Below are 18,504 nucleotides of genomic sequence, written 5' to 3'. Positions count from 1 at the left end.
CAGATGAGAATGTTGAAGCTCGGTTACTTGCCCAAGGTCACATAGCTAGTAAATGCAGAGCCAGGATTCAAACCTGTCTGATTCAAGAGCTCATGCTGCTGGCTGCTCACTATGCTGCTTCTCACAGCTGGCAGAGAATTTAGGGATCGATTTCCACTGAAGAATCTGAGGCCCAGAAAAGTTAAATGAGGTTAGCGAAGATCCCCTTGTTAGTGGCAGATTTGGGCCCATGACTCAGACCTCCTGGGCTTGTATCCTTTTTGCTCATGGTGAAACAGAAGAACTGGGCCTTAGGGGCATCCACACCTTTCCCTTTATCAATGTGCTAAACCATGGAGTCATCTTTTCCTCTTCCTGACTTTCTCCTCTTATGTCCAGTTGACCAGCAAATACTGTTGATCCTTTCACCACAGTGTCTCACATGAGGCGGAGCTCATGCAACAGGAGGGTTATGAGTCAGGCTCTGCAGTCAGATTCCAGCTGGGTTCAAATCTCAGCTCTGATACTTACCAGCTGGGTGATTGGGGGCAGACTAATTAATTTCTCTGTGCTTCAGTTTTTTCATCTGTAAAATGGGGATAATAATGTTGCCCTCCTTACAAGATTGTTTTGAGGATTAGAAGGGTGTGGAGAGAAGCCAGGCCTTGCCTCAGGCAGCACAAGAAGCTTAGCTTTTGTCCCTAAATCTTTCCCGTTAAAAACAAACATCTTTGTGTTTTTATCAAAGGAATTTTCAATAGTTGATTGGTATTGTTTTGTTTTGAAGCCTAGGATAGTCTTTCAGCCTGTAAGCCCCTTGTTTTAAGCCTTCCTAATTCCTGATGTTTGGGTATTTTGTAAGTGTATGAGTGTGTTTTAAAGTGTGTGACTAAATTATAATAAAGCAGGGACCATGAAGATTTTTTTAAAAAAGCAAAACAAAAAGCGTATAGAGTACTTAGGATGCCTAGCGCAGCATACGCGCTCAGCAAACTATTATTCATACGACTGTTCCCTTTCTTAGCCTCAGCCCTGGTCCAGACCTTCATCTTCCTGCATCTGGACAAAAGCAGTCCCTTAACTCCTGGCTTCTGTCTTTTACACTATTGTGAGATGAAACTATCCTTATCTTGTTCTCTTGCTCAAGAACTTAATTGCCTACAGCATCATCTCCCAAGTCTCCAGGCTTGCAGGCAATGCCCCACATAACTGACTTCTTCAGCCTTTGCCATGAGTTTTGACAACTGTACAGTTTGAAGGAACAGTCTCCACAAGACTGCCCTCACTTAAGACACCAACCACAGGTTTGGTGGTCCCAAGACCATTCTCACTTTGGACCAGCTGGCTACAAATTTGGGGGTCCCCACAGTTACCTTCAGGTAACTGTGATAATTTGCTAGAATGACTCACAGAACTCAGGCGTGTTATACTTAGTACTATAGTTTTATTACAGCAAAAGGATACAAATGAAAATCAGCCAAGGTAAGAGACACATTGAGCAGAGTCCAGGAGGGGTCCAAACACAGAGCTCCCAGCATTCTCTCCCCGTGGAGTCATGGACAGCATCTCCTCTCGGTCACCACTTGTGACAATACACACAAAGTATTGCCAACCAGGAAAGCTCACTCAAGCTTCTGGTGTCCAGAGTTTTTACTGGGGCTCGATCACATACTGCTCCCATGGCTGACCTTTGTTTAGTCTCCAGCCACTCCCAGGGGCTGGGTTAATACCTTTAGTCATCAGTTCTTCTAGAGGTCATAACTGATACTGTGTGGCCCTGAGGCTGCCATCATAAGTCACATTGTTAGACTGTTGGTGGCCAAAACTCCCTAGCACCAAAAATCCTCCTATCTGGCAGGGCATTCCAGAATCTCAGAGATTGGGTCCGGGTAGCTGAGGGCAAAGGCCAGACCTCTCTTTGAGTGAGGTTGATTCTTCACTACACAGCCTTATTTCCCATTGCTCTTCTGTAGGATGTCACCCGCCAAAAGGGCAACACCCAAACCATCCCATGCTTTCATGCGGCTTCTTTTACCTGTAATTTTTCCTCCTTTATTCCCCAGATGCTTAAATGTTAGCTTTTTGTGAGGCCCAGCTCAAGTCTCATTTGCCCCCTGAAATTTTATTTGTTTGCCCCAAGCTTTCCTAATCATCTACTTTTCTAACTTGTTGGGTATTTGCCTTGTGTGGCCCTTGATGCGGCCTCTGTTTATAGACTTCCCTGAGCCTTATATTTCTCTGTAGCCTAAGTGTCCACCACAAAGTAATTGCTCAGAAAATGCTTATTAATAATGATGATAATTTTCCTGGTGTCTAAGGCATTCAGTAAATCTCTGTTGAAATGAACTTACAATCTCTTTAATTGTAAATTAGGCACCATTGTTAGCTGTATCTGACTCTTTCTCATTATTTGGGCTCTAATTTGGATCTGTTGCTAGCTACGTGAGTCATTAGACCCTAAGATAATCAAATTCAAATGGAGCTTCAGAATGTACGCAAGTGAAAAAAAAAAACAGGGGTGGGTTGACATTTGTGGACCTTAACGTTTCCCACAAAGCAAAATAACCAAAAATGTTTCCTGGAAAAAAACGTTTCCCAGAAACCAGAACTTGGTGCTAGATTGGTTTGGCACTTATTTTTTTACTGTGGTCTAGTTCCTATAACCCCTGGTGGGTTAGAACCTAGACGAGATGGGCGAACCGCATCCAGAGAGCTCTTTTGAAAAATAATTGATGACTTAAATACCAACGCTTTAATTTTAGTATTCCAAGATCCCAGGATTCAGCACCTAGGTAGGCAGGATCATTGTCTGCAGTGTAGACAGATGGGTGTCCGTTGCTACTGGGTAGACAAAAAGTTCCCTCACCCCCACCAAAACAAAAATATTTTTACCAAGATGTCTAAATTACTGGCTTCATTCAGATATGGCCTCTATCTGTATTTTGTTTAGACCAGGCCTCAATTGTCATGACAACCATGCGTGTGTGTGTGTGTGTGTGTGTGTGTGTGTGTCTGCTGGATGGTGTCTGGAAGCAGCACCTTCAGCATCTAGGCAGAATAGAGTGGGTGTGCTGAGCAGAGAGTGTCTCCCTATCCATTTAAACGGCAATGTCAGAAAAGATTTAAAACATCATTCAGCGTCACTTCTTCAATTAAAATCCCAAACAATCGGCTATTCTCTGCAGCAGAGTAGAGCAGTCATACGTTCGGGGTCGGTGTCTGTGTCTAAATTATTATTATTATTTTTTTTAATTTTTATTTATTTTATTTTTTCCCCCAAAGCCCCAGTGGATAGTTGTATGTCATAGTTGCACAGCCTTCTAGTTGCTGTATGTGGGACGCGGCCTCATCGTGGCCGGAGGAGCGGTGCGTCAGTGCGCGCCCGGGATCCGAACCCGGGCCGCCAGCAGCAGAGCGCGCGCACTTAACCGCTAAGCCACGGGGCCGGCCCTGTGTCTAAATTCTCATTTTGTATTATATCGAACCCCATTATGATTCAGCCATGTTCTGACCCTACTGCCTTGCTATGTCAGCCTTCTTCCCTCCAACTTCTCCAGCCTCATCTCTTGCAGGGACCTCTCACATCCCGGATGCCCACTCTGGGAACCACTTACAGATTATACTGTTTCAAGCGTCTGAGATTTTGTCACATTTCTCTAAAGAAGGTCAGCTTTTCAAGATAGGTTGTTCATCTTTGAGCCAAGAAATCCATTTTGTTCACATGGAGCCCAGGACTTGATCTTTATGAGTTTTCTATATCTTTGGAAGCCCTCCTGCTCTTCCAAGCTACTGAGCTGCTGTTCCATAAGTGCCCCTCTTGCGGCATAAATGGTTCTGTGGAAGTCAAAGAATTAACATTTGATACGTCATTTCATTATTTCTTGTGGCCCTCAATAGCTTTGGCCCAGAGTCCCTATTCTTGATGTGAAGACAGATACAAGAAATTGACTCAAATGTGGCTGGTCACCCCAAACTGTTTCTCTTATTTGTCTTGAAACTGAGTATGAGAGGACAACGCTATTTCAGAACAACAAAGACGGCAATGCTACGTGAACATAAGAAGTATTGACCAACAGCTGCCAAGAGACAATCTGTTCACGTTGTGGACCAGAAAGATTTATTGGATCAGTTCATGTCCAAATCACCCAAGCTTGGAGACTTTTGCTTTCAAAGACCCATTCCTGGAAGTTTTTCTGGACCCTATGCCCTATGAACATGAACTTTCCAAGCTGCAAGGCAAAGTCCAGGTAAAGGTTTGGGATGGCAAGCCTCTGAAAGAAGCCTTAAAAAAATCAGTCTGCTTTAGTTCACTCAGGTGTGCCATTGTTTCAGATGTTTTCAAACATGGTGGTATCTGGGGTGCCCAAGGCCAATGGGATCCTCCACAATGGAGAAGGAGCAAGCATGGCCCCAGACCTGGTGACTGTGTGCAAGACCTTCGAGATTCCACACAGGCCCAATGTCAAGCTGAAAATCCATGCTGGGATCCGCTCAGGCAAGGCAAGATAGGACATGTGAAGAGCCCACTCTGTGCTTCTCCCCATGCGCCATGATGCATCAGTTTTCAGGGGAGACAATGTGACCCCACCTAGGCAGGGAAGAAAAAAAGAATATTTAAACTCCATGATTGTAATGTTAACATTGTGCCAAACATTTCTCTTGGAAATGAAAGCAAGGGAAAGAAATGAACATCTATTAAGCACCATTTATTATGTGCCGGGTAATGCCAGGCAGTCATACATATGATCTCACTTGACCCAAGATTTAAAAACTATTATTATTGTCATTATTTGCTTTCTACTTTTTTTATTCAGGTAAACATACGTATAGTAAAGGGCGCTAATCTTACTTGCACAGTTTGATGAATTTTTGTCTGTGTACTCTTGCGGAACCTGCACCCAGATGAAGACAGAGAACAGTTCCAGCACCCTAAGACTCGATCACACCCCGCCCCCATCCTCCCTCTCTGCACCTGTCAATACCACTGACCCCTGCTAGAGGTAACCACTCATTTGACTTTTATCTCATAGATTAGTTTTACCTCTATTTGAATTTATGTATTCTTTTGTTCAAAAAGCATATATTCCTATCCCCTATGTGTCATTGTATGAAGCTGTTAAAGACTATTTTTTAAAGAAATTCAAATAGCCTTAAGGCCACAGGTAAGCATTTTACATCATCATGGTGATTTGACTGATCTTGTCTGCTGGGAAAGTCAACCAGATGTATTGCTCACAGGAAGCCAAATGGTTCTTGTGTATTTACATACATAGGACATAAAAAGACACCAAGTATTTATCTATCTATCTATCTATCTATCTATCTATCTATCTATCTATTCATTTATTGAGGAAGATTAGCGCTGAGCTAACATCTGTCAATCCTCCTCTTTTTGTTGAGGAGGATTGGCCCTGGGCTAACATCTGTGCCCATCTTCCTCTACTTTATATGAGACGCCACCACAGCATGGCTTGACAAGCGGTGCATCCGTGCGCACCCGGGATCTGAACCTGCGAACCCTGGGCCGCTGCAGTGGAGCGCACGCACTTGACTGCTAACCACAGGGCTGGCCCCAAAAAGACACCAAGTATTGAACGTGGGGAGAAGTTATATAAATCTTGGTCATTCGAACTGTAATTATATTCTTTTATTCCAGGTTCCAGTTATTCAGAGAGGTGATTCTTCCACAGCCTAATTTTAAAAATGGGAATACATGTATCTGGAACAAAATTTAAAGAGTACAACAAAAACGCTTATATGTAAATATTGACAACAGCATTATTCATAATATCTCCAGACTGCAAACAACCCAAGTGTCCATCAACTGGTGAAAGGATAAACAAATTATGATAAATCCATACTATGGATTATTACTCACCAATAAAAAGGAATGAAATGTTAATACATGCAATAACGTGGATGAATTTTAAAAAATACTAAGCATATAGGTCAAATGCTACATACTATATGATTTCATTTGCAAGACATTCTAGAAAATGCAAAACAATCATGCCAGAGAGCAGCTGAGTGGTTGCCTGGGGCCCTGGTGGAGGAGAGAGTGACTGTGAAAGAGCAATGGGGAGTTTTTAGGGTGCTGGAACTGTTGTATATGTTGATTGAGTGGTTATGTGATTACATTATTATACACATTACCCAAATTCATTTAACTGTGCACTTAAAACAAATTCATTTAACTGTGCACTTAAAAATGGGTGAATTTTATTGTGTGTAAAGTACACCTCAATAAAGCTGGAAAACATTTCCAAGTGTGCAAAAGTGTATAAAACAGTGAAAAGTAATTCTCCCTCCCACACCTGTCTTCTAGCCCCTCTGTCCCCTAGTCTATGCCCTCCAACCCTGTTTACCTTTTGTAGTGGTTCTTTAGATTTACATAACGGGCACTTGAATAGGTTGAAAATTAGGCTAAGAATACTGAATTCAGATGTCAAATTTTGATGACTGATATACAATGTTCCCAATATTTTTTGACTGTATGCTCAGAAGAGTCCTCTCTTTCTTGGTGCTCCTTGCTGAACGCTTGCTCTGGACCAGCTACTCTGTGTGGCCTCTCATTCCATGCTCACCACGACCCTCTGAAATGTGTATTCATAGCCTTGTTTGATAAATGAGGAAACTGAAGCTTGCAGACATTAGGTAACAAGGTTTCCAGCTAGTATGTGCCCAAGGTCACCTAGCTACTAAGTAGCAGAGCTGGGGTTCAAGTCCAGGTCTGTCTCAGGCGAACAGAAGCCCATAATCCATAATGCACTGAGCTGTGCCATTGTCTTGATTTGGATGGGAGGGAGGAGGGGGGGCCACGGGGTCAAGAGAGCAGCCTCTGAGATCCCCTTCTAAATTCTGTCGTTGTTTTCGCTCAGAACTTAGAGCCACCTGCCTCCTCTACCTTGACTCCACACCCCGTCCGAGTCTGATTAGTACTAGTTCTCAAAAGAGGAGTCTTCTACTCCAGTCTTATTCTATGAAATTCCTCAGCTGTTTTCATCTTTGTTTCTTATTCAATGAAAATTAATTCTGCTGCAAAAGAGAAACGTCTTCCTTATGTGTGAAATGCCTTTTTCAGTCCACACTAAAACTTTATCAAATTTATTTTCCCCATTCTCTCTGCAGCAGGAGCAGGGGAAGGCTCAATAGTGAAAAGCCCTTCTGTTCCAGGAGCACCTTCTCCTTAAAACAGTGCCCTCAAGGGACAAGGCAGGCAGCCGTGCTTCCATTGGCCAAATGATTAGCTGCAAGAGTTTTAGCAAAACAAACATATCTTCTGAGCTCCTAAAAGTCATACCTGCTCTATTGTTTTAATCTCTCTTCAGTTAGCCTGGCAAAGGCAGGGTCAGGTATTGGCACAATATTGGAAATGACTCAGCTTGTAAAGAAAGAGGAAGAATGCAATGAGACGACTCCTGCCGAAAACATCCGGGTGCTCTTAAATTCTCTAGTTTTGTGCTCAACTGTTCTCCCCTGGCCTCTTCCCTCCGCGGTCTGGCCTGACTCCTAAAGCACTGCACTGCAATACAGTGTCAGACTCCAGGAAACTCGTGTCAAAATTTCTATAGCGAGTTGAGCATCGTTCTGAATGTGCTTTTGTTCGTCCGTCGGTGTGTGGGATGAGCAGACAGCTGGAATATTTTCTAAATGCAAAGTTAAATCCGTACCGTCAAAGGGTGCCAGCAGCCCCGTATTGTTGAGATTAAGGTTCCAGCAGCCTCTCCGGCTTCCTCGCTCTGTGAGCGGGGACAGTGTTGCCGTGGCTTTTGTCTCCCCAGCGCCTTAGCTCTCTGTGCTGCACATAGAAAGTGCCCCGAATAAAGCAGGACTGACAGACGGCAGAGCCGTCTAACCCCGCTGGTGCCCAAGTGGAAGAGTCCCCAGTCCAGGGGCTGGGCAGGAGAGGAAGGAGGCTGAGTGAGACCAGGACAACCCGGAGAGCGTTTGCCCCTTTTCAAAGAGGCAGCTGTCGGGGGAAGAGGAAGAATCTCCCTCTGCCCTTTTCCTTAAGGTTTTTATGGCTGGCCAAATAATTAACAAGACAGGTTAGCAGGAGAAAATAATACCAAGTTTAATAACATGTATACATGGGAGAAAGGAGGGACACTGCGTTTTCTCAACACAATATCAGAAATTCTCGTCTTAAATACCATGTTCAGCCAATGACAAAGGAGGATTTTGGGTGTAGGGGGAGTCAGTTATAGGAGATTACCACTAAAGCGCCGTAAACTAAAGCGCCATAAATAAGAGTAAGGTTATTATGCAGATTTAAGGCCTCACTTTCCACATTGATAAGTCTCTAGAAATGAGGCCATCCCCCCTCTTCCCAAAACAGAGAGGGAGATACCTTTACAAATGGAGATTTCCCTTATAAATGTAAATGTTTGTCTGGCAACTCCTCGCAGGGCCATCCAGAGAATGTGGCCAGAGAGACAGAACTTCCGATAAGATGGGCTTGTTGGTGCCTTTTCTATTGTAACCTCTATCTTACATTATCTTTACAGCCATCATGATAGATCTGTTCCAGGAAGGAGCCACCATGTCAAATTCTTTAGGCAGTTAGTGGGGGAGGTCAAATGTCCTCAGAGAAAACAACCAAGGTAAAGAGATAGATTTCAGGGTGGCCAAATCTTGATCTCCCACACAGCAATCCCTTAGCTCTTCTGATGCATGCCATGTGGTTCCAGTGGTTCCGGATTTCAAGTTTTCAAGAGAATTCAAAAGTCTAGATTTTTATGTGAACTTTTCTGAATTTTATTACACTATTTATGCAAAATATTTGTCTGCCAGTTGGCTTGGACCTACAGGCTACCAGTTTGGATCCCTTTTCTAACCATTTAAAGGATCTAAAGATTTATTTTGGTCAAAGATCAAAAGCTTTGTTTCATAGAATAACTACAACTAAGTTTTAACCACATTTCCCCCGAATGGTGGTGCTTTGCCTAATAGTGGGGCCTAGTCCTAGTCACTCACAGACTGGAGTGGCCCCAGTTGTCCAACTTACACATTTTGCTTAGCACCTGCCCCACCCCTTCCTCCCCTCCCCTCTCCTCCTCACTGGAACAGTGAACTCTGGGGCTTTGAGACCTTAGGCTTCAGTTTCCACCCTGGAGACGTGACTGGAAGGCTGGGGTCCATTTCAGGCACAGCCTGGCCCAGGTTACATCTTTTTCCTGCGCCCTTGGCCTCCCCCTCTCTACTGGCTCCTCCCTATCAGCATTAAAACATGCCCATGTCTCTCTAAACTTAAAACAAAGTAGAACAACCTTCTATCAACCCCACATTCCTATGTAGCTACCGTTCAGTCTCTCTGAACCTGCTCACCATCACTCTTCTTGAAGGACCATCTACACCTGCTGCCTCCACACCCCTCCTGTGCTGGCCCTTGCGGTTTGGCGTCCACCCTGTGACACCTCTAAAATAAATTTTGCCCATCAGCAGGGCCCTCCAGGACATTTCCCGGGGACCCTTGTCCGGATCTTTCAGCGGCACTTGACTTTGCTCACTGATTCCTCCTTCTTTTTTTTTTTTTTTTATAATTTTATTTATTTTATTTTTCCCCCAAAGCCGCAGTAGATAGCTGTATGTCATAGTTGCACATTCTTCTAGTTGCTGTATGTGGGACGTGGCCTCAGCATGGCCGGAGAAACGGTGTGTCCGTGCTCGCCCGGGATCCGAACCCCGGGCCGCCAGCAGCAGGGTGCGCGCACTTAACCGCTAAACCACGGGGCCGGCCCCTGGTGCCTCCTTCTTACGACAGCTTTCTCCCGAGTGTCATGAGTCCTCCTTTATCTGGTTCTCCTTCTCGTTCTCTTATTGCTCCTGCTCAGGCTGCCACAGGTGCTTCGTCTTCCTGGGGCTTCATGGTGCTGACCCTCAGGGTTCTACCCTATGCCCCCGTGTCGTCTAACTCTACACACCTCCGTGATGGTCTCCACGACTCCATGACTCCATGTGACCTGTATGCTGGAGGCTCTGAAGGCTTTATCACCAGCTTGGATTTCTCTCCTGAACTGCTGGGGGTTTACCCCACCCCCTCAGGCACCTCAGCCTCAACATGGCTAATACTGAGCCCATGCTCTTCCTCTCCCAGAACTGCTCTTCTTCCTCTGGTTTTCAGTATTTCAGAGAATGGGGCCCCCATCCACCTGGTGGCCTAAATCAGGCACCTGAAAATCGTCTTGACCCCTCCCTGTCCCTCACCCCCACTCGTCGCAGTCACCAGGTCCTGCAGCTCTATCTCCTAACCACCTGCACATCTGTCCCCTTTTCTCCATCCTAGTGAGACTCTGGGGCAGGTCACCATCGTCTCTTGCCCAGGTTATGGTAACAGCCTTTAAGTGGGGTTCCTTGCCTTTTGTCTTGTCCACCTCTCCCCACCGCTCCTTTATCCACATTGTAGCTAGGCTGACCATCATTTTCTTCACTTAAACATTTTGTTTTTAATTACATAATTTTTGCATCAGAATGATCTTTCCAAAAGGCAAACCCAACAGTCTCAATCTTCTGTTTAAAATCCTGTGCTTAGCTCCTGGAACACAGCTCACAAGACACTGCATGGCCTGGTTGAGTTAGCTGCTCCAGACATGGCCCACCCTCTATGTCGGGCCCACCCATCCTAACCTCTTAGTTTCTGCTCTTACACCTCCAGGCCATAGTGCCTTAGCACCCACCCCTTCCTCTGCTTAGTACAGTCCCAGCTCTCACTTCACCTGGCTGGCTTCTGCTCATCCTCTAGTCTAGGAACATTCTCTGGACCCTGGTCTGGATGAGGTGCCCCTCCCTGACCTTCCTGGTCACATTGCTCCCCCCACACGGCTCCTACCTCACAGCATTGTAATGGCTGTTTAATTGTCCATCCCCTCCCTGAATGCAAGCTCCAGGGAAGGAAGGGCCACGTTGTCTTCGTGCATTTTTTTAAATCCCCTTTGCACAGTAGATGCTTGGCCCATAATGGGATAGAATAGGTGTTTGATGTATGTATGTATGTGTGTGTATCTTTCTATGTATTTATGGATCTGAATAAATGGACTACCAAGGACGCTGGGGGGGAATTCTCAGATAAACATTCATGGTGTACAGGAGCGGGCTCATGCTGATTCCTGAGAGCCGAATGTGCTTTTAGTGATGGCATGTTGGTAGCTGAAATCAGTCACTGTGGATGTCTTTACACTGTGAAAATTGGTAACCACTACAAATCAGGGCTCTCCTCTCCCCTTTAGCATTTCCCCAGCTGGTTTACTAGCATACCGCTGCATATATTGCTTTGGAGAGCTTTCCAGAGAGCCTAGAACCCCTCAGCGATGGCTTAGAAGTGATTCCTTGTCCTAAGCGTACAATATGAGAACTTAGTAATAATAATAGCTACAGTTTAATGAACTATATGGTTCTATGTGCCAAACCCTGTGTTTAGTGCTTTACATAATTGACCTAATCTAATCCTTGTAACAAAGCAGGCAAAGTAGATATTATTAGTCCACAGTACAGAAGAGCACACCGAGAATGGGACTCATCTGCTCAGCTGGCAAGTAGAGATGGAGTCCGATGCCAGATCTGACCACTAAGCCAGTGGTCTTAACTCTTGGTGTTTGGGGCTTCAGTTCCCACTTTTCTCCTTCACTTCTCACTTCTCCAGAGCAGTCCCTGTATTTTCAGCTGAATCTCACAGCCAACTCTCTGGTTGATTGAAAACAAAAAAACAAAAAGCAAACCATCGACCCATGGGTAATCTTGCAATAGGCCAACTGAGATCTTGACAGGCATTTCATCCAAGATTGAGAAAGAACCAGGGATTGTAAAAGCCAAGTGTCAGCAACAGAGTGACGTTTGGCTTGAGACAGTGATTTTAGCTTCTTGATGGCATAATGGAGGAAGTTGTTCTTCAATAGAACTTGCCCACCTGCTGGGATGATACAGGTCGGTAATTGTTTGTAGTCAAGGTTTAAGTGCTTCGGGGAAGGTGCCGGGTGACCATCAAGCATATGATCTGAAGTCATCTCCCCACATCCCTTCGCAATCATACTCTAATACTTGGTGGTTGTAGAGCACTTTTAATTTGGAATCTAAATAATGTCCATAAACAAAAGCCTGTCTGTTTGCAAGGCTCCCTAGAGAGGGTAATGGGTGAACAGGACGCTGCTAGTGCTGCTCCTGTGGTCACAGCCCAGAACTTGTCATTGCTTGAAATGGCTCCTTTTAAGAAATCCCACCCGGTGTCCACGTGCTTGCCTCCCTCCTCTCCCCATCTTGCTAAGTCTGTTTGTTCTTCAGCTGCCTCAAGGCTCCAGGATCTCAACTGCTCTAGTCTAACTGGCTTTCTTGGCTTGCTTTCTGACAGCCTGGAATCCACGGTCAATCTCTATAATGGTCTCTTATCAAGAATTCTCGACTCCATGGTTTTTCCTCTTGCTCTACGGTTCACATCTCTCAGTTGGTCCAGTAGTCCCCACTCTCTTCTGCACAGTGGAGATGCTTACATAACCGTGCCCAACGACGATGCTCTACCGAAAGAGCTGGTTTCTGGCATCTTCTGAGGCTCCCAGTGCTGTCCTCTAGGTCCTTTGTTTTCCTAGTCATCTTCTTTCCTACTCCTCTTTGTTGGTTGTTCTGACCTCCCATTTCCCCTTTAGCCCCCTTCCCCATGTCCTTCAGTAGCTGCAGGTGGGACTGTGTCTTTCCTTTCTTAGAGGCAATAGAGCTCCTTAGATGTGAACTCTCCCTTTCACCTCTAAACTTGCCTATAAAAGTATTCATCTTTCATGTTTTAAAAAAGAGCTGCCCTTTCACCCCTATAAAGCTAATTCTTCCCCCCATTTAGTTTTCTTGATTGTTTAAAAATGTAAATGTCATGATGTCATTTCTCTGCTTGAAACTCTCCAGATGCTTCCCATTGCATCTTGACTAAAAAGCAAACTCTTTATTATGGTTTTCAAGAAATGTTTGTACCAAAGTGGTATTTCTCACCCCAGGCTGCACTGTGGAACTTAAAAAATAACCATGCCCCGGCACCTCCACCAGACATTCTGATTTCCCAGTCAATGGCATTTTTAGAAAGCCACCCAGGGGATCGTGCCGACCTCTCTTGGGCACCTCATTCCCTTCTCCCCCTTGCTCTCCACCTTGACCCCTCCCCTCCAATCTTTGCAAGGCTGCCTCTTCCCCAAACTCCAGGTTTCAATTTAAATGTCACCATCTGGGGGAAGCTGGTTTCTATCACGGCACCCATTTGGTTTCTTGCTCACACACAACATCTCCTTGTTTTCACCTGTCTCCCCACTGCAGGCTGGAAGCTTACTGGGGTCAGGGCCCTGTCTCTGTAGTTCACCACTGACTCCCTAATGCCAAGCAGAGTCTGGCATGTAGGCGTCCACTGATGACTTGTGAAATTAATAATAGATAAGGAATTGCTTCTGATCCACCTTCTTCCTATGGGAACTTCTTTCACTGATTTTCTTTTCTTTCTAGGATTTTTAAATTTTCTCCACTGATCCCTTTGTCTCAGTCTAATAACATACTCAAAACATTCCTGTCCAAAGTCAAACATGTATAGGAAACCTTTTGTGGCACCCCTCTTTACTTAACTTTCATCCTGTCTTCCTTCTACAAAGAGAAGCAATTTAGCCTGAGGATTAGAAAGTCTGGGCTTGAAACCAGATTGCCTGGTTTCAGATCCTGATGTTGCTACCTACTAGACTTGAGATCTTGGGTAAGTTCCTTCACTTCCTTGTGCCTCATTTTCCTTAGCCATCAAATGGAGATGATAATAGTACTTTCCTCAAGGAGTTGCTATGAGGATTAAGTGAGGTGCTATATGTAAATGGTGCTTGGGTTCTAGTAAGCACTCTGTAAATATTAGCCATTATTATTGCAACAGTGGATTCCTTTGAGTCATCTCCATTGATTTTTTCCACCATCTCCAACTTTCTGGAGCCCCTCAACCCATTATAAATTATTCTGTGCCCTGCATATTATCTAATTCTCACTTCACTTGCTCTGGCTGAGGCATGGGACTCTAATGACCATCACCTCCGTCTCTTTCCTTACCCTGTCTACAACTCTCTTTTCCCTATTCCCACCTTTCTGGCTGCCCTTTCCCCAGGTCTCCTTCACTGCTTCCTTCTCCTCTCTGCTCCAGAGCTTTGTCCTCAGCCCTCTTGTCTTCTCACTCTTTTCATTGTCCCTAGGTGGTTTCATCCACTTCCATGGTTTACAAACAACTCTGTTGATAAAAACTCTCCAATAATTATCTTTACCCCAGACCTCTCTCCTGAGCTATAGACCAATACTGCCCCTGAGATGCCTCCATTTGGTTGTCCTACATGGACATCGGCTTCTATATGTCTAAACCAAACCTATTAACTTCTCAGCAAAATCTCCTTCAATTTCTATCTCAATTAATCACATACCACCTGTAAGATGCTTGCTGTCTGAACCACAGAGCAAATCCTGTGAATGCTAAACAAATGGCTGCATTCCTTTCAGGAACAAAAAACAAGAGTTAAAGGCTGTTATACTGCCCCCCCCCCCCCCAGTTAGGTGCAGTACTATACAGTGGAAGGAGAACAGGCTTTGGAATTAAACACTAGTTTGAATCTTAGCTCTAACCTTTGCTAGTTGTGTGACTTAAAACAAGGATGATAGTGCTTGTTAGGATGATCAAATAAAGTGAGAATGCAAAACACTTGACACATAGTAGATACACATTAAGTGGTAGCTTCACATTTTCTTACGTTAGACTTACAACTTACTTCATTGGCTTATAGATTCTGAATCCGTGAATTTTCTCTCTGATCAGGGCCAGTGATTGCTGGAGTTATTGGGACCAAAATGCTTAGATATTGTCTATTTGGAGACACTGTGAAAACAGCCTCCTGAATGGAGTCAACCAGCCAAGGTGAGGGCCCCCATTGGCACAGAGTTAAAGATCTGGTTTTCCAAGGGACTAGTTGGTATGTTTTCCTACACATCAAGTTACACTGTAATCCCTCTGCCTACTGCCTTCAAAAAACTCTTTTCTTGTAACTTTCCCTGTCAAATCTAAATAGATTCAGTTCAGGGCATCAACATCACAACTGCTCAGATGAGAAGCAGTGAAGCTTGAAGGGCAGAGGTGGGATTTAGGGGCTGGGGAAACATTCACTGGGGCTCTGTACAGAAAAAAATGCAAATTTGATGGAAATTTTGTGAAATATAAGGTCGTTGTTTAAGTGAGCTGATTGTGATCTGTATGTTTTCCATGGTCTTAAAGATAATGGAGTCCCAAACATTTCCAGGTATGTTCTATTTGAGTTCAATGTAGGAGGTATTTGCATACGAATCTAAGTGAACCTCCAATGAGTAGAAAGTAGTCTTGGTGATGGGGGTGGGGATGGAGTGAATGTCTGAGCAAGGCTGAATGTGGTGCTTTTTGCCTATGTTGGGACAATTTCCCTATAGTCTCTCTGATAGCTGGTCACAGGAGAGTAGAAGACACGAGTCAGCAATGGTCAGTACCTGTAACCCTCAAGCACTCATTTCTACTTCCTTGTCTTGTGAGAATCTGCCGTCCCTGGGTCACTGCAGGCACAGAGCCATTGCCAACGGAGAAAAGATGGGTTGGTATAGGTTATAGTGAATCAAAAGTGTCAAAGAAAAATTGTACCAGACCGAGTTGGACAGGCAAAGAAGACTTTATTTAAGACTATTGCAATAGGGGAGAGAGATTGAACTCAACTCTACTGAAACAAAGGGGTAGGGTTGTTAAGTGCTGGGGCGAGCCAGTGGATGAGTACAGAGGATGATAGAGGGGAGGTTAGTCAATGCAGTTAGGCCATCAGGGTTTGCTAATTGGTGCTTAAGGAAGTTAGGCTCCTACCCTCCCACAAAGACTGGGAGATAGGGGCATTATCTTTTCTGATGATTACATTTCAAAGGGATGGCTTCAGGTCCTTGAGAAAGACTTTCCTGGGTTGTAAAAGTGGCTGGGGGAAGATTTACATCTCAAAGGCACAGAGAAAGAATTTACAATGGCAAGTTTTCTAAAGGAAATGCTCTATGAAAAGGGAGGTCAGGGGCCTGTAGTCAGGAAGAAGCCTGTCTGAAGTTTAGTCAAGCTGAGGGGCATGTTAAGGCTGACTTGGTCAAAAGCCAAACACCAGTTGGAAACTTTCCAGTTATATTATTATGATGCATTACCACCCAGATTATTTCAGTTTCTTTAAAAAAAAATTGTGATACTTAAGGGCCTATGCCCTTTTCCAAACCACTTTCCTTTGTTAATGGTGGTTCTTTAACAGAAAGACTCAGAAGCAAAAAATTAGAATTCCACTAAAAGCCTTTTCTCCAATCCTCTACTGGGTTGGTAAAAGCTCAAAATAAGGACTTCTTTTTAGGAAAATGTATTCTCTGCTCTATATAGACAGTAATATTTAAGCTCACCCATTTTCTGCTTCCCATGACTTATCTCTGCTGGGATGGGGGTAATTTAGGATTTAGGGTGATATTATTGAAGTGTTTAAAGCATTGGCTTTGCAACTTATAAGCTGTGCTCTCTTGGGCATGCATCTAACCTTCTTAGCCTCAGTCAACTAATCTATAAAATGGGAGTGAGTCTATTTACCTCTTGGGAAGCTATTAAAATCTTAGCACAGTGTCTGGCACATAGTGCCAGTAAAGGGTAATAATTATTAATATGATAAAAAGTTCTCATGGGGCTTCAAAAGAGAATTTTAATGTAAAAATAGAAAATGATAAGTGCTGTTTCAAGTTTATTATCTGCTATATGGAAAGTAACACATTTTTCATTTTTTTTTGTTCATTCATTATTGGGTTGTACAATTAACACAATTATTCAGTAACCAATTATTCTGGGTGGTATTATCCAAATTTTGCTTTATCTTCCAGCTTTATGAAACATAATCAGGTGGGCAGGGTGATAAAATCAAGAGTTAGGGCCACTCAGTGTTGTCACTTGTTGTCAGGGTTTAGGGTTGACTGTGTCAGAGGAAAACAGTGACATCCAGATCCTGCTGGCTGAGCAGAACCCCTTCTGAGCCAGGAGAACTCCTTTGCCCCATTAAGAACTCCTTAATGGCGGTGAAGGCATGGTGAGGCCTCCTTGGTCCTTTCCCCCAGTGCAGGATCCTAAGGCTCCGGGTAAGAGAAGATCCGAAAAGACTCCGAAGGAGAACAGAACACTTTTTTGTAAGGCCTGGAACAGGCTGGCCTCAGCTGTCCTCTCCATACCTCCCCTTGGTTCCCCCAGTTTATGAGGGCCAAAGGTGAGTGTGGGGGATTGGGGCCCTGAGAAGTGAAAGCTAGCCTCTGGCCTATCTCACCACCCAGGAGGGTGGGAGAGAGGGGAGGGAGCAGAAGTGATCTGAAAGAGCTCTAGAAAAGGGGCCGCTTCACATCGAGACTTAACCCCTTTGGTTAACCATCCAAAGTCCCAACCTCTACCGTCTGCTGTGGCACAGTTTGGGGCATTTGAGGCTGGATCAGAGGTCTTCCCTGGTGATGTGTGTGTGTGTATGTGTGTGTGTGTGTGTGTGTAGAGGTGTGGGGATGGTGCTCAGGCTTTCCCTACAGCCCCTCTCCCCCAAGTGTGGGGTCACACTACTAGGTGATTTTAACAGGTCCAAGGACAAAGCTTGAAATATCATTAAATCACATGATGAGAAAGATATTTACTTTTCAGTTCTCTTGCGGCCCTTGAGAGTAGGTCAAGAAAAAGGGGGACTCATTTTGGTGTTAGGATGCTTTTAACACTATAAGCTTTGCTACTCTTCATTAAAAAAATTGAATGAGTCCAGTTAAAGAAAAATATTAACTCAGTAATAGTACAGGTTATGACAAGAGTCATGATGTGGCACGTACCTGACAGGGTAGATTCCCACTCTTTTGGATGTAAGGGGTGGTTAGGTGAGGGTGCAGGGGTTTAAGTTCAAGGGGTCTAAGTCTTTATTCTTGCTCTGAACACTCTTGTCTCAAGTGGTCCAAAGCTGGCTGCTGGAGGGAGCTATGATATAAGGAAAGAGCAGATATTCCTGGGGAACTGTCCAAAGAGAGTGGACATTGACTTTTCTCTAGAATATGCAAGATTTTCCCAGGTCAGCAGCCCCTGCCACATAACTGCTGTGGGGAAAGCTAACCAGGTGTGCGATATCATGTGAAGCACTTCAAGATGTTTGCTGGGATGTGCCCCGAGGACCCTCTTCACTGAGTGAGATTTTTGGAGTTGAATTTCCTTGGCCATGCTTTAGAGTTGCCTGATTTTTCAGGGCAAGGCAAGAGCAGGGGATGTTGACTGGGTTTATGTAACTGTGTTCCTTCTTCTTCTGTTCTTCAGCTCTGAAAATCCAGGGTAGTTCAGATGCATAGCAACTCCTAGAGCAACATACTGGTGTGCGTGGGAATCTACAAGTCAAGGTAGCTCTGGGTACCCGTATCTGTGGAGGCACACGTATGAGAGAAGCACTATGGGGAAACTAGCCACTAAAGTCCCATGGGTCACTGTTCTCCATAAACCCATTGGTAGAATTTGCT

The sequence above is a fragment of the Diceros bicornis genome, chromosome 22, assembly GCF_020826845.1.
Source record: "Diceros bicornis minor isolate mBicDic1 chromosome 22, mDicBic1.mat.cur, whole genome shotgun sequence".
Classification (NCBI taxonomy): domain Eukaryota; kingdom Metazoa; phylum Chordata; class Mammalia; order Perissodactyla; family Rhinocerotidae; genus Diceros; species Diceros bicornis.
This window is presented reverse-complemented; position numbering follows the sequence as displayed.